Below are 13,150 nucleotides of genomic sequence, written 5' to 3'. Positions count from 1 at the left end.
TGAAAGATTCCTAGTGGGGTGTTTTTCCTTGAGAAGCAAAAAACCTCGGGCATGCAAAATAAGCACTCAAAAATGCTCTTAAAAACAATGTGAAAAGAAAATGAAGAAGAAAAGAGCAAGAACAATGAAAGAGACAAAGAGAAGACTTTCATTCAGCTTAAAATAAAAAATTCAAGCTTTTGTTTGGAGTTGTACAGTTGGTTCGCTTATCTCTGCTCATAAACACAAATAGGGAATCTTGCCTTTAGATAATTTTTCTAAATTAGCTAGTACTAGAGTGATTGTTTTAACCCTTCGTCATAGCTAACTAATTGATAGACTCATCCATAAGCCCAAAACTCTTGTTTGATCATTTTTAGCAAGTGCAATTTATTTGTTTTTTATTGACAGTTTAACAATTTACAATTGTTCGCACTTAGTCATTCCATGATGTGCTTTACTCTGCCTTATGACTTATTTATGACATTGCTACTTCATTTCCTTTTGTCTTTTATAAGAACATTCACCACGACATATCTTTGTCGGGGACGACAAAGCCTAGGAAAGGGGAAATGTTAGATGCATCCAACTTCAGCAACCATTTTCACCGTCTCATGGATATTATTTTTCCATTTTCTATGTATATATCCATGGGGCTCACATTGAGTTCCAAGTTGTATATGTTTATTCACTTCAAGTACTTTGGACAGCCGGCCATAACTTTTAAAACCCTAGGTATATAAGTGAGTGTAGCTCATGTGAAAGAGGAGATATCATTTGGAGAGAAACCTAGAGTAGAGAAGGAGAAGAAGGAGGTTATGCAGGTGGAAGCATCGAGCTGCATGTACTCTCTTCACGACAGATTATATGCATGCAATGAAGATGAGTCATTTTGCCTTTCTCTTGCTTTTCATTAAGTTGTGTATTAGTGTCTTGATGGTGTAGATTAAGAACTAATCGCTCTCTACTTCTTGACTGTCGATTGTATGTTTGATTATAGTAGTGTGTGCATGATTAGATTAGTATGTAGATTAAGGATTTGTGCATGCATTGCTCTATTCATAACTCCATGAGCTTGGGTGAGCTTGTGATTAGGATGTGACCACAAGGATTAGTAGAGAATGCAATGATTAGCAACTTTGATTAGCATAAAGGTTAGCGTGTGTGCATACACTTATCCCTTTCATTAGTTCTCTCTTCTTCCTATTGTAGATAATCTCATGTGATTTCCCCACTCAATTCTATCTCATTTCTCTCACACAATCACCCATGTGTGATGTTTCCATGTCCTAGCCGGGTCGCTACCATCCTTGGATTGATAATTTTGTTGATTCTTTGGAGCTATGCTATGAGGGAGCTAACATTTGGTGGTGCCGGTGACGGTAGCCTAAGTTAAAGGAGAATTTTTGAGTATAATAGAGTGTTTAGGAGTAGATTTAAGTAGAAAAACCCCCAATTTCTCACTAATTGATCACTAATTTTTTACTAATCCGCTACTAATTCAAGTGATTTACATGTGTGTATGCTTAATTAAACATTGAGTCATCACTCTTTTGATATGAAATTGTAAAAATTTTGATTAAAATTGAGTGATTTTTTAGTGTGTAATTAGGGATTTTTTTCTAATTAGGCTCTCTAATTACTCTCTAATCACATGTGTTTTTTGTGCTACACATAGCTAAATCATTGATTAGAGTTGTGATTATTATTCTTATGTGTTTAATTTCATTGAAAATGATGCTACACATAAGATTTTGTGCTCAATTGATTGTAGGTGAAATGTCGTTAAGCGGTTGTTAGTACACACACATGTGTGTAGGCGTCAATTGGAGTTGGAAATCAACGCGTTGCTCATGAAATTGTGAGTGCACTAACCCACTCAATTGCTGATTTGATTTGTAGGTGTGATTAAAGTTTGATTACACAGAAGATTAGTGCAAATTAAAGTGCAATTAGTATGTCCATGTCTAAACAAAGTGCGCACTTTCGAGTGCTAATTATGGCTTAATTGGTGCCAATTAGAATTGTAAAAGGCAATGACTTGTTTGATGATGTTATGACAATGATGGTTCATATTTTTTTATCGCTAAATTTGCACCGTTATGACGTCGAAATTACGGTAGAAATTGTGTGTGTGCACTAATTACCGGATTTATGTTTAATTTTACTAGTTTTTGCACACATAGTAATTGGTTGCAAATTGATGTGTAATTGATTGCATTGAAAATATCAAAGCACAATAATCAAGCGTATGTGAAAAAATTTGCCTAATCGCATCATTAAGTTTGTTAATTTTTGGGTCAAAATTGACAAAAATGAGAAAAAAAAAACGATCAATTTTACATCGATTTGATTGTCAAATGCATTGGAAATTGATTGGGAATGTAATCTTGATGTTACAAATGCTGAAAATCAAGTAGAACGAGCTGCATAAAAAAGAATTCAGCTAATTTTTGGTAATTATTTCGTTAATTTTTCGTATTTTTAGCATTTTTTGTGCTAATTTAGTGCTTAAAATTGTTCGATTTTTTATCAAGAATTGATGAAATTGCAAAAAACTGATGTGAACCAAAACAAAATTTTTTAAACGATGAAATCTCGCTAAGTTTCTGGTTGTTTTTAGCATTTTTCGTGTATTTTTTGGGTAATTTTACCTTCTCGGGTAAATTTTTTAACTTTGTTGCATTTGTGTATAACCCGCCCGCTTCCATGACCACTGGTCCTTGCTCAATCTCATCTGCATCCACGTTTGCACTTACCTTGTCGCGCACTCGTTGCCCCCGTGCACACACTCTCTAACCAATCTCCACTCCTTGACCTCGTGTGACCCAACCCCTGCACACACACACACACACACACACACACAACAACAACAACAAAAGCAAAATAAACAAAAGAAGAAAAGAGAAGAAAGACAACACACAAAGAAACACACACAAAGTCACAAACAAACAATACGCACACACATACACAAACACACACACGTTTTCTCTCTCTCACACACACAAGAGACAAAAAAAAAAAAAAAACTTCTTCTATATTTTATTAAAGAAAATTTTCACTCAAAAAACAAAATTTTTCATTTTGTTTGTTTTTCTATGTTTTGCTTTTCTTTATTGCATTGCATATGCATGAAACATCCGCACATGTCCCGTTCACACGCATTTAACCACGAATAGACGCATTTAGAGCCCCGAGAGTCAGATTTTACCCCAAATTGTTTGATTTTGTCGATTTAAGCCGCTTTTAGCATATTTGAACCACATCATACACACAGACCTTGTTTGACACGGATTTTGATTTTGGGTCTACGATTTTTCAGATTACACGCTTTAGAGTTGTTTCATGCGCAATATTGCTTTTGGCTTGATTTGACCGCACAGTCCCACGATTGACAGTATTTGACCTCGACTGCAATAGAGATTCCTTTTGGGCTTGATATTGACCAAATTTAGCTAATTAGAGCTTGTTCACACGCGAGCTCCCGATTTGGCCGCTTTTGGCTATTCTTAGCACACCGACGCGCAATTAGAGCTCAATTTGGTTACTAGACCTACATTTGGCTATGACTTTGATCGAGTGATCGATTTTAGAGCCAAATTACACACAGAGATCCTGATTACCATTTGGATACCCATTCATTGTTGCCAGATTACGCCTTGCATTGGTTTATTGTCCCCTAGCACTAGATTTGACCTAGATTGCTAGACTTTGGTAGTCATGGATCTTGGACTTCGATCACCTCCAGGATTTCCATCCTCACCACCATCTAGGAGACTAACCTTAACAGAGATCATAGCAGAGGCTAGGGAAAATATGGAGCATAGGATGCAGAGCCATACTAGTGCACAACCAAAGCTACGAGCCACAGAGACAGTTACACCTCATATTTTGATTGTTCCTACTATTAGCACACATGCTAGAGAGGTTGTAGACATGGTACCACCTTCCACATTGCCAACCATGAGCACACCAAATACTGAGCTTTCCAACTCACATGCACCAGATTTACCGATGATTGCTAGATCACCTAGAGCCACCATGTAGGCACGAGCCGAGCCTAGGGTTGACACTCCGAGTATTGAGGACCGAGATGAGATTGTGCTACATTTTGTAGGCCATAGACGAGCCATGCCTTGGTTTCTTGACCATGACGGACATTCCTATACTAGAGGTACCTTGTCAGACGACACCCTTTTATACGACAGATAGCCAGAGTCTAGAGGAGACATTTTGGTACGACTGAGTTCTTTATCGATGAACTCAAGGGCACATACATGTCATTGCCGACCAACCCATATGATGCTATTGACAGAGCACATCCCGATGATTGTTTAGATACCCATGTACATCGTAGGATAATGTAGTTACGTAGATTGGAGCACACATTGACTCATGTTGATGATTGTGGACGTAGATACAAATATGAGCAGACGAGATGGTATATTGAGCCAGCCACGAGTGTTATGGCATACCTTATTGGAGATCTTTGCGATAGTATTTATAGGGACCCATTGCGTGAGATTTACTATTTGATGATTGGATTGCCCTATTATCCACGGCATGGCCAGGATACTAGACGAATATCCATCCAGAGTTCACATACACCTCCTAGACAGATATCCCGTACCATGTCACTTCCCAAAGCTTCATCACTTAGACAGATTTTGCCACAGAGCACAATTGATTAGTTGTTATCTAGAGTGATTGAGATGAAGAGGACGACCATTAGAGAGGCCTACTCCATGCCGAGGACATACACGAGCTAGATATCCACGACCACATACGAGGAGAGCTCGACATACCTTCCTTGAGATAACGCGGACATTGAAAATTTGGCTACCAAAGAGCCTACCACTTATTACACCACAGGGTGCCATGAGCCATAGCTCACCAGACATTCCTATTGATCATGCTATTGATTTAAAGCTAGGCAAGAGTCATCCACTGAGGGATTCTAAGCTACAAAGTTATTTGACGACATAGTCACATGCTGATGTCATCCCTAGACCCATTACTTGTGCTATAGATTCTACCATCCATGTGGAGCTAGGTGCTAGCCAACCATTGACCATTAGATAGAGAGCTAGGAGATTACATGCTTTATTGTTTGGAGAGTTTTCTCTTATCCCTCCTAGTTGCACTAGACCATGGACTTGAGCATATTGACTATGGTGCACTAGCTGCATGCATTTATACTAGAGACACTTTTTTCCTACGGGTTTTTTCCCTCTAGGTATCCAGATTTGAGACCCTAGTTTAGGATTTCTTTCATTTTGTAATAAAACTTTCACTACTATGCTGACACACCTTTCTAGGTGGTAGTGTCTTGCCTTATGATTTTGCAGCATAGATGTACTTCAGCTTCCAGATTGCATGGTTCCATTGAGCTTCAGAGTTATATGCCTATTTTCACAGCTACTGAGGAGCTGCATCATATTTCTCCAGGTGTATCACTTCCTATGCTATATGTTTTTGTAGACCTATATTTGTTTACTATGGCTTTTCATGGTTTGATTGAGTCCATTTTATTATGTCTTGTGATATGCCATTAGAGATAAATAATTTTGTACATGCTTTACTTAATTAACATAGAGTTTAATTTTATTGATAAGCCTTGAGGTTAGGAGGCTGTGACTTTAGGTTAACTCATTTACTTGACCTACTAGTCTTAGTTGGCAGAATTATTTAAATGTTTGAGACCTTAGGAGGATTTTAGGGATAGAGAGGCTTGCTTACTTCACAATAAAGAGCACTAGTAAGAATATAAAGGATATGGAAGCACAATAGTGCCACAAGTGTAAAAGCTTAAGCTGGAGGAGGAATCCCAGCTAGATTTTAGTACTTCACTTACGTATAGCCTATGGTATTAGAGTCCTAGAGATTCCTAGTGGGGCGCTTTTCCTTGAGAAGCAAAAAACCTCGGACATGCAAAATAAGCACTCACAAAAAATGCTCTTAAAAACAATGTGAAAAAAAAATGAAGAAGAAAAGAGCAAGAAACATGAAAAAGAAAAAGAAAAGACTTCCATTGAGCTTAAAGTAAAAAATTCAAGCTTTTGTTTGGGGTTGTACAGCTAGTTCGCTTATCTCTGCTCATAAACACAAATAGGGAATCTTGCCTTTAGATAATTTCTCTAACTTAGCTAGTACTAGAGTGATTGTTTTAACCCTTCGTCGTAGCTAACTAATTGATAGACTCATCCATAGGCCCAAAACTCTTGTTTAATTATTTTTAGCAAGTGTAATTTATTTGTGTTTTATTGACAGTTTAACAATTCATAATTCTTTGCACTTAGTCATTCCATGATGTGCTTTAGTCTGCCTTATGACTTATTTTCCACATTGCTACTTCATTGCCTTTTGTCTTTTGCAGGCACATTCTTCCTGGAGCATTCACCACGACATATCTTTGTCGGGGACGACAAAGCCTAGAAAAGGGGGAATGTTGGATGCATCCAACTTCAGCAACCATTTTCACCTTTTTATGGATATTATTTTTCCATTTGCTATGTATATATTCATGGGCTCACATTGAGTTTCAAGTTGTATCTGTTTATTCACCTCAGGTACTTTGGGCGGCTGGCCATAACTTTTAAAACCCTAGGTATATAATTGAATGTAGCTCATGTGAAAGAGGAGATATCATTTGGAAAGAAACCTAGAGTAGAGAGGAGAAGAAGGAAGCTATGGAGGTGGAAGCATGGAGCCGCATGTACTCTCTTCACGGACCGATTATATGCATGCAATGAAGATGAGTCCTTTTGCTTTTCTCTTGCTTTTCATTAAGTTGTGTATTAGTGTCTTGATGGTGTAGATTAAGAACTAATTTCTCTCTAATTCTTGACTGCTTATTGTATGTTTGATTATAGTAGTGTATGCATGATTAGATTAGTGTGTAGATTAAGGATTTGTGCATGCATTGCTCTTATCATAACTCCATGAGCGGGCCATGAGCTTCGGTGAACATGTGATTAGGATGTGACCACAAGGATTAGTAGAGAATGCAACAATTAGCAACCTTGATTAGCATAAGGGTTAGCGTGTGTGCATACACTAATCCCCTTCATTAGTTCTCTCTTCTTCCTATTGTAGATAATCTCATGTGATTTTCCCACTCAATTCTATCTCATTTCTCTCACACAATCACCTATGTGTGATGTTTCCATGCCCTACCCGAGTCGCTACCATCCTTGGATTGATAATTTTATTGATTCTTTGGAGCTATGCTACGAGGGAGCTAACATGAGTCTTCTGTGAAAGGAGACTGTGATGCTGATGTTGATGCAGAATGGGCTTTTAGTGCAGAGTGTACCTATAATCTTGTTGTCCATGATGCATGCATGTCAGTTGTTGCAGATTCACATGTGTGGTATTTTGACAGTGGTGCTAGAAAGCACATTACCTCACATCGTGATTTGCGCACCTCTCTTGAGTCTATCCCTCATGGGAATTGAGTTACTTGTGCCAACAATGTCTCTTATCCGATTCAGGGAGTTGGAAAGATTGTGCTTACTACTACAAATGGCAGTTCTTTCACACTTGTCGATGCACTTTATGTACCTGGGATAAAGAAGAATCTTTTGTCTGTATCTGCACTTGCTAGACTTGGACTTGTAGTCAAATTTGTGGATGACAGATGTACAACACATGATCTCAGTTTCGGTGATGAAATTTTGGTATTTTATGCCGTGGCTTGTATAATCTCACTTTATATGACAAGTGTGGGGAAAATTTTGCAAATGCAGTTGTGGACTCAAAGGCTATTTTAGATGCAAAACTTTGGCATGCACGTTTTGGACATATGAATTTTGCCAGTTTGCTACGTTTGCAGAAATTTAATATTATTGGTTCTTTGCAGCCTCTTGAAGAACCTATCAGACATGTTTGTATAAGCTCACTTTATATGACAAGTGTGGGGAAAATTTTGCAAATGCAGTTGTGGACTCAAAGGCTATTTCAGATGCAAAACTTTGGCATGCACGTTTTGGACATATGAATTTTGCCAGTTTGCTACGTTTGCAGAAATCTGATATTAATGGTTCTTTGCCGCCTCTTGAAGCACCTATCAAACATGTTTGTGAAGGCTGTATTTTGGGTAAGATGCAGCATTCGAAGTTTCCAAAGGATGGTTTAGTTAGGGCCACATGCAGGTTGCAGCTTGTGCATAGTGATGTTTGTGGGCCCACGCAAAATCCTGTCCTTGGGCAATTACCTTTACTTCATGACTTTCGTTGATGATTACTCCATGCATGCATGGGTGTATCCGCTTAAAGCGAAGTTCAAAGTTTTTATGTGCTTCAAACAATTTCTGGCTATGGCTGAAAATGTCTCGAAATGTACTATGGGCACCCTCCGTTTCGATCGAGGGGGGGAGTATATGTCTCATGAATTTAATGCATTTTTGGCTAGTCGCGGTATAAAACACCAATGTACAATGCCTTATACGCCTTAGAAAAATGGAGTTGCTGAGAGGAAAAACGGGTCACTTACGAAAATGGCACGATGCATGGTCAAAAATCAAGCTTTCCCGCATTCATTTTGGCTTGAGGCCATCATGTGTGCCGCTTATGTACTAACAGGTGTCCTACAAAAGCTTTGCAGTCTATTACTCCATATGAAGCATGTCAACATGCATGTTTCTAGTTGTTTGGCATATGCTTTGGTGCCACAAACACAACGCAAAAAATTGGATGTTAAAGCTATCGAATGTGATTTTGTTGGTAATAGTGTTGAAAGCAAAGCTTATAGGTTGTATCATCCACAAACAAAGCGTATTCTAGTTTCACGAGATGTTGTGTTTGTGGAAGATTTTGTTTAGCCCTTGTTGTCATGTACTAGAGACAATAATGTAAGCTCACATGACATTGATGACACTTTGTTGCCTCTTTTTAGTGGTGGAAGTTCGAACGTAAATTCCAAAGAGGCAAATGTATAGCCTATGGGGGTTTCTAAAAATGTTACAAATCAGCCTATTACTGATGCATATGTACTTGATGAGGAAAGGGCTGAAAATGAGCACACTAGAGTTATGCCAAAATGGATGGTGCATACATTGTGTGTCAGTAAATTGGATGCACCTTTGTCTAGTTGCGCTCATTTAGGCTCTTGTCATGCATCTTATGCATCAGATTGTTATGCGGCTATGTCTAGCTAACACGATGTTGAGGAACCTCTGTCTTTTGATGAAGCATAGAATTCAGCAAATTGGATGGCTTCCATGCAATCAGAATATGATGCACTTACAGAAAATGACACATGGACTTTATGTGATTTGCCAGGAGGGTGCCTCCTGGGAAAAAGGCCATTGGTACAAATTGGGTTTACAAGTTGAAACGCAAGCAGGATGGTGAGATTGATCGCTATAAGGCTCAACTTCTTGCAAAGGGTTATGTACAACAAAAAGGCATAGATTATGAAGAGACTTTTGCTCCCAGTTGTCGTATGGCTACTGTGCATTTTCTATGTGCATTGGCAGCTCATTTTGGTTGCGATGTACATCAATCAGACATTGTTACTACTTTCTTGAATGGTGACATATTTGAGGAAGTTTATGTAACGCAGCCTCGTGGTTTTTTTCAAGAAAGGACAAGAGGATAAAGTGTGCAGATGTAAGAAAGCTTTGTATGGGTTGAAGCAATCTCCTCGTGCTTGGTATGAGAAGGTTGACAGTCATTTGGTCCAACGAGGCTTTTGTAATAGTCCAACAGAAAGCACATTGTATGTAAAGCATGAGGGTGATGTACCTCTCATTGTGGTTCTCTACGTGGATGATTTGTTGATCACTGTGTCAAATGAGAGACATATTCTTGAATTTAAGGCTAATTTGAATGCTACTTTCAAGATGAAAGATTTGGGGCTATTGCATCATTACTTGGTTATACAGTTCAAGCAATGGGATGGTGGTATTGACTTGTGTCAAAAAAGTTACATAGAGACATTTCTATGTAAGTTTGGACTTGAGGATTGCAAACCTATTGCCACTCCCATGGAAACAAGTTTGAAATTGAGTCTTCGTGATGTTGGTGATTCTGCAGATTTCACTCTTTAATAAAGTGTTGTCGGATGCCTCATTTATGTATGCAACACAAGACCGGATATTTAGTTTGCAGTCTCACAGGTAAGCAAATTCATGCATAGCCCAAGGTCTAAGCATTGGCAGGCTGTCAAGAGGATTTTTCACTACTTGAGTGGCACTTTATGTTGGGATCGGAGAGCACACACACAGAGAGCCAACACGAAGAAGGAGATAGACACAATGTGTGGCGGGGCGGTACTCACACTACAATGTGTAGTTATGAGTATAGTTATTATGAATGAGTAAATGAATGGCTGTACATGGGCGGCTGAACAACGGGCAGCCGGGCACACGGGCCTTTAACCCAACAATCTCCCACTTAAAGGCAGTGTGCCTTTAAAGTGGCCAAAGTACAGCAAAAGAAGTCAAGCCATACCCATCAACGATCTGCAGTGTGCAAACCGCTGTGAGGCTAACGACTTCGTGAGTAGATCAGCAGGGTTATCGTCAGTGTGTACCTTGACAAGCTCTATGCGCTTGTCCTCTAACACCTCTCGTATGAAGTGATACCTCACCTCAATGTGCTTTGTCTTCGCATGGAAGACAGGATTTCGTGCCAATGCTATGGCACTCTGGCTATCACAATGTAGAATCGGAGCATCACAAGCCATACCAAGATATCCCACTAGTCGTGAGAGCCATACGGCCTCCTTGGCAGCCTCAATGGCAGCCATATATTCAGCCTCTGTAGTGCTCAAAGCAACGCATGGCTGTAAACGTGATGCCCACGAAACCGGTCCACCTGCAACTGTGAACACATAGCCGCTAGTAGACTTCCTCGAGTCCACTGACCCTGCATAGTCTGAATCTGTATATCCGCAAACAGACATATCCTTCTCACCATAACATAGGGACAACTCTGAAGTCCCTCTCAAGTATCTGAGAATACCTCTCACTGCATCCCAATGACGCTTGCCCGGGTTAGACATGTACCTGCTAACCACACCAACTGCATGAGCAAGATCTGGACGCGTAGCCACCATGGCATACATCAAGGAACCAACAGCTGACGCATAGGGAATCTGAGACATCTCTGTAGTCTCCAAATCTGTCTGAGGGCAGTCATCATGGCTGAGTTTTACATATGGAGGCAACGGGGTACTAATGGCCTTCCCCCCTTCCATATGAAAACGCTCAAGCACCCTGTCAATGTACTCTTTCTGACTAAGAAAGAGCATCTTGCGAGAACGATCACGAGTGATCCGCATACCCAAAATATGACTGGCATCCCCAAGATCCTTCATGGAAAAGGTCTCATGTAGCCTATGTTTCAAGGCATCCACATCAGAAATACACTTCCCTGCGATCAACATGTCATCCACATACAAAACCAAAACAATAAGACTACCATCTGCAGCCTTGCGAGTATAGAGGCATGGGTCCTCATAACTGCGTACATAACCCAATGAACTCATGAATGCATCAAACTTACGATACCATTCACGAGATGATTGCTTCAGCCCATACAAGGTCTTAAGAAGCCGGCATACCATCTTCTTTGAACCATGAATAACAAACCCACTTGGTTGCTCCATGTACAAATCCTCGTGCAAGTCCGGATGTAAGAAAGCTGTCTTTACATCCATTTGCTTCAACTCCATGTCTTCTGTAGCTACCAAGGCAAACAACATACGCAAAGTAGACATCTTCACCACTGGGGAGAAGATCTCGTCAAAATCAATGCCCTTCTGTTGCTTGAATCCTTTAGCCACAAGCCTTGCTTTGTACCTAGGCTTTGCATCCATTGAACACAATTTTATCTTGTAAACCCACTTGCATGGTAGTGCCTTCTTACCCTTTGGCAAAGGAGTAAGCTCCCACGTTTTATTTTGGATCAACGAATCCATCTCTGACTGCATAGCCTGCTCCCACTTGAGCTTGTCAACACTAGACATGGCCTCATCATAACATGATGGCTCCCCGCAATCAGTCAACAATACATAATCCATAGAAGGCACAAAACGCTGAGGCTGTCTTGCACGCCGCTTTGAACGCCTCAAAGACTGTGCAGGAGGTGCATCTGGCTGTTCCACATCTACATGATCTCCCAACAAGGGCTGATCTCCCACTTGAAGGTCAATGGGCTGCCCACGAGCAGCCATGGGACCATCATACCGATGACCATCCTCCTCAAATATCACACGCCGAACCTCAACCGTTCGCGGTGATGCTCTATACATAGAGTCCTCATGAAAAACAACATCATGGCTGCGCACAATCTTCCTGTCAATAGGATCCCACAATCGATAACCCATCTCACCAGAGCTACCATAACCCAAGAAGATACATCTCTTGCTCTTTGGATCCAATTTGCTGCGTTTTGCCTTAGGTACATGTACATAAGCTTCACAGCCAAAAACACGAAGGTGACCATACGAAGGTGGCAAACCTGTCCATACCTCTTCAGGCACTTTGAAGCCCAAAGGAACACTAGGTGAACAATTTATCAAATGCACAGAAGTGGCAACAGCTTCAGCCCAAAATCCATTTGACAAACCAGCCATAGAAAGCATACTACGGACTTTTTCCTGTATAGTCCTGTTCATGCGCTCTGCCACACCATTTTGAGGAGGTGTATAGGGAGCACTAAGCTCGCGCCGTATACCCTTCTCAACACATAATGTTGTGAAAGCATGAGACATAAATTCACCCCCATTGTCCGTACGTAAGCACTTCAACTTACAACCTGATTGGTTCTCAACAAGAGCCAACCATTGCTTAAATATATCAAACACCATATCCTTCTTACGAATGGGGTATGCCCATACCTTCCTGCTAGCATCATCAATGAACGTAACAAAGTACATAGCACCTCCAAGAGAAGCATTGGGCATCGGCCCACATACATCACTATGCACCAAAGCTAGCTTTTCCAAAGATCTGTGTGGAACACTTTTCTTATGAGAAGATCGAGCATGTCGACCATAAAGGCAATGCTCACAAAACTCAAAACCACCAAAATCTGAAACGGGAATGTAATCCGCACGTGCCAACAACTTCAAACCTTTTAGTGACATATGCCCCAAACGCTGATGCCATAAAGAAGCAGGAGGTTGCTCAGTGATCCCCACAATGTGATCAGCCACACTAGCT

Source organism: Adiantum capillus-veneris, chromosome 9, assembly GCF_014529385.1.
Source record: "Adiantum capillus-veneris isolate H3 chromosome 9, ASM1452938v2, whole genome shotgun sequence".
NCBI lineage: Eukaryota > Viridiplantae > Streptophyta > Polypodiopsida > Polypodiales > Pteridaceae > Adiantum > Adiantum capillus-veneris.
The sequence above is the reverse complement of the archived record's forward strand: the minus strand, read 5'-3'. Positions refer to the sequence as shown.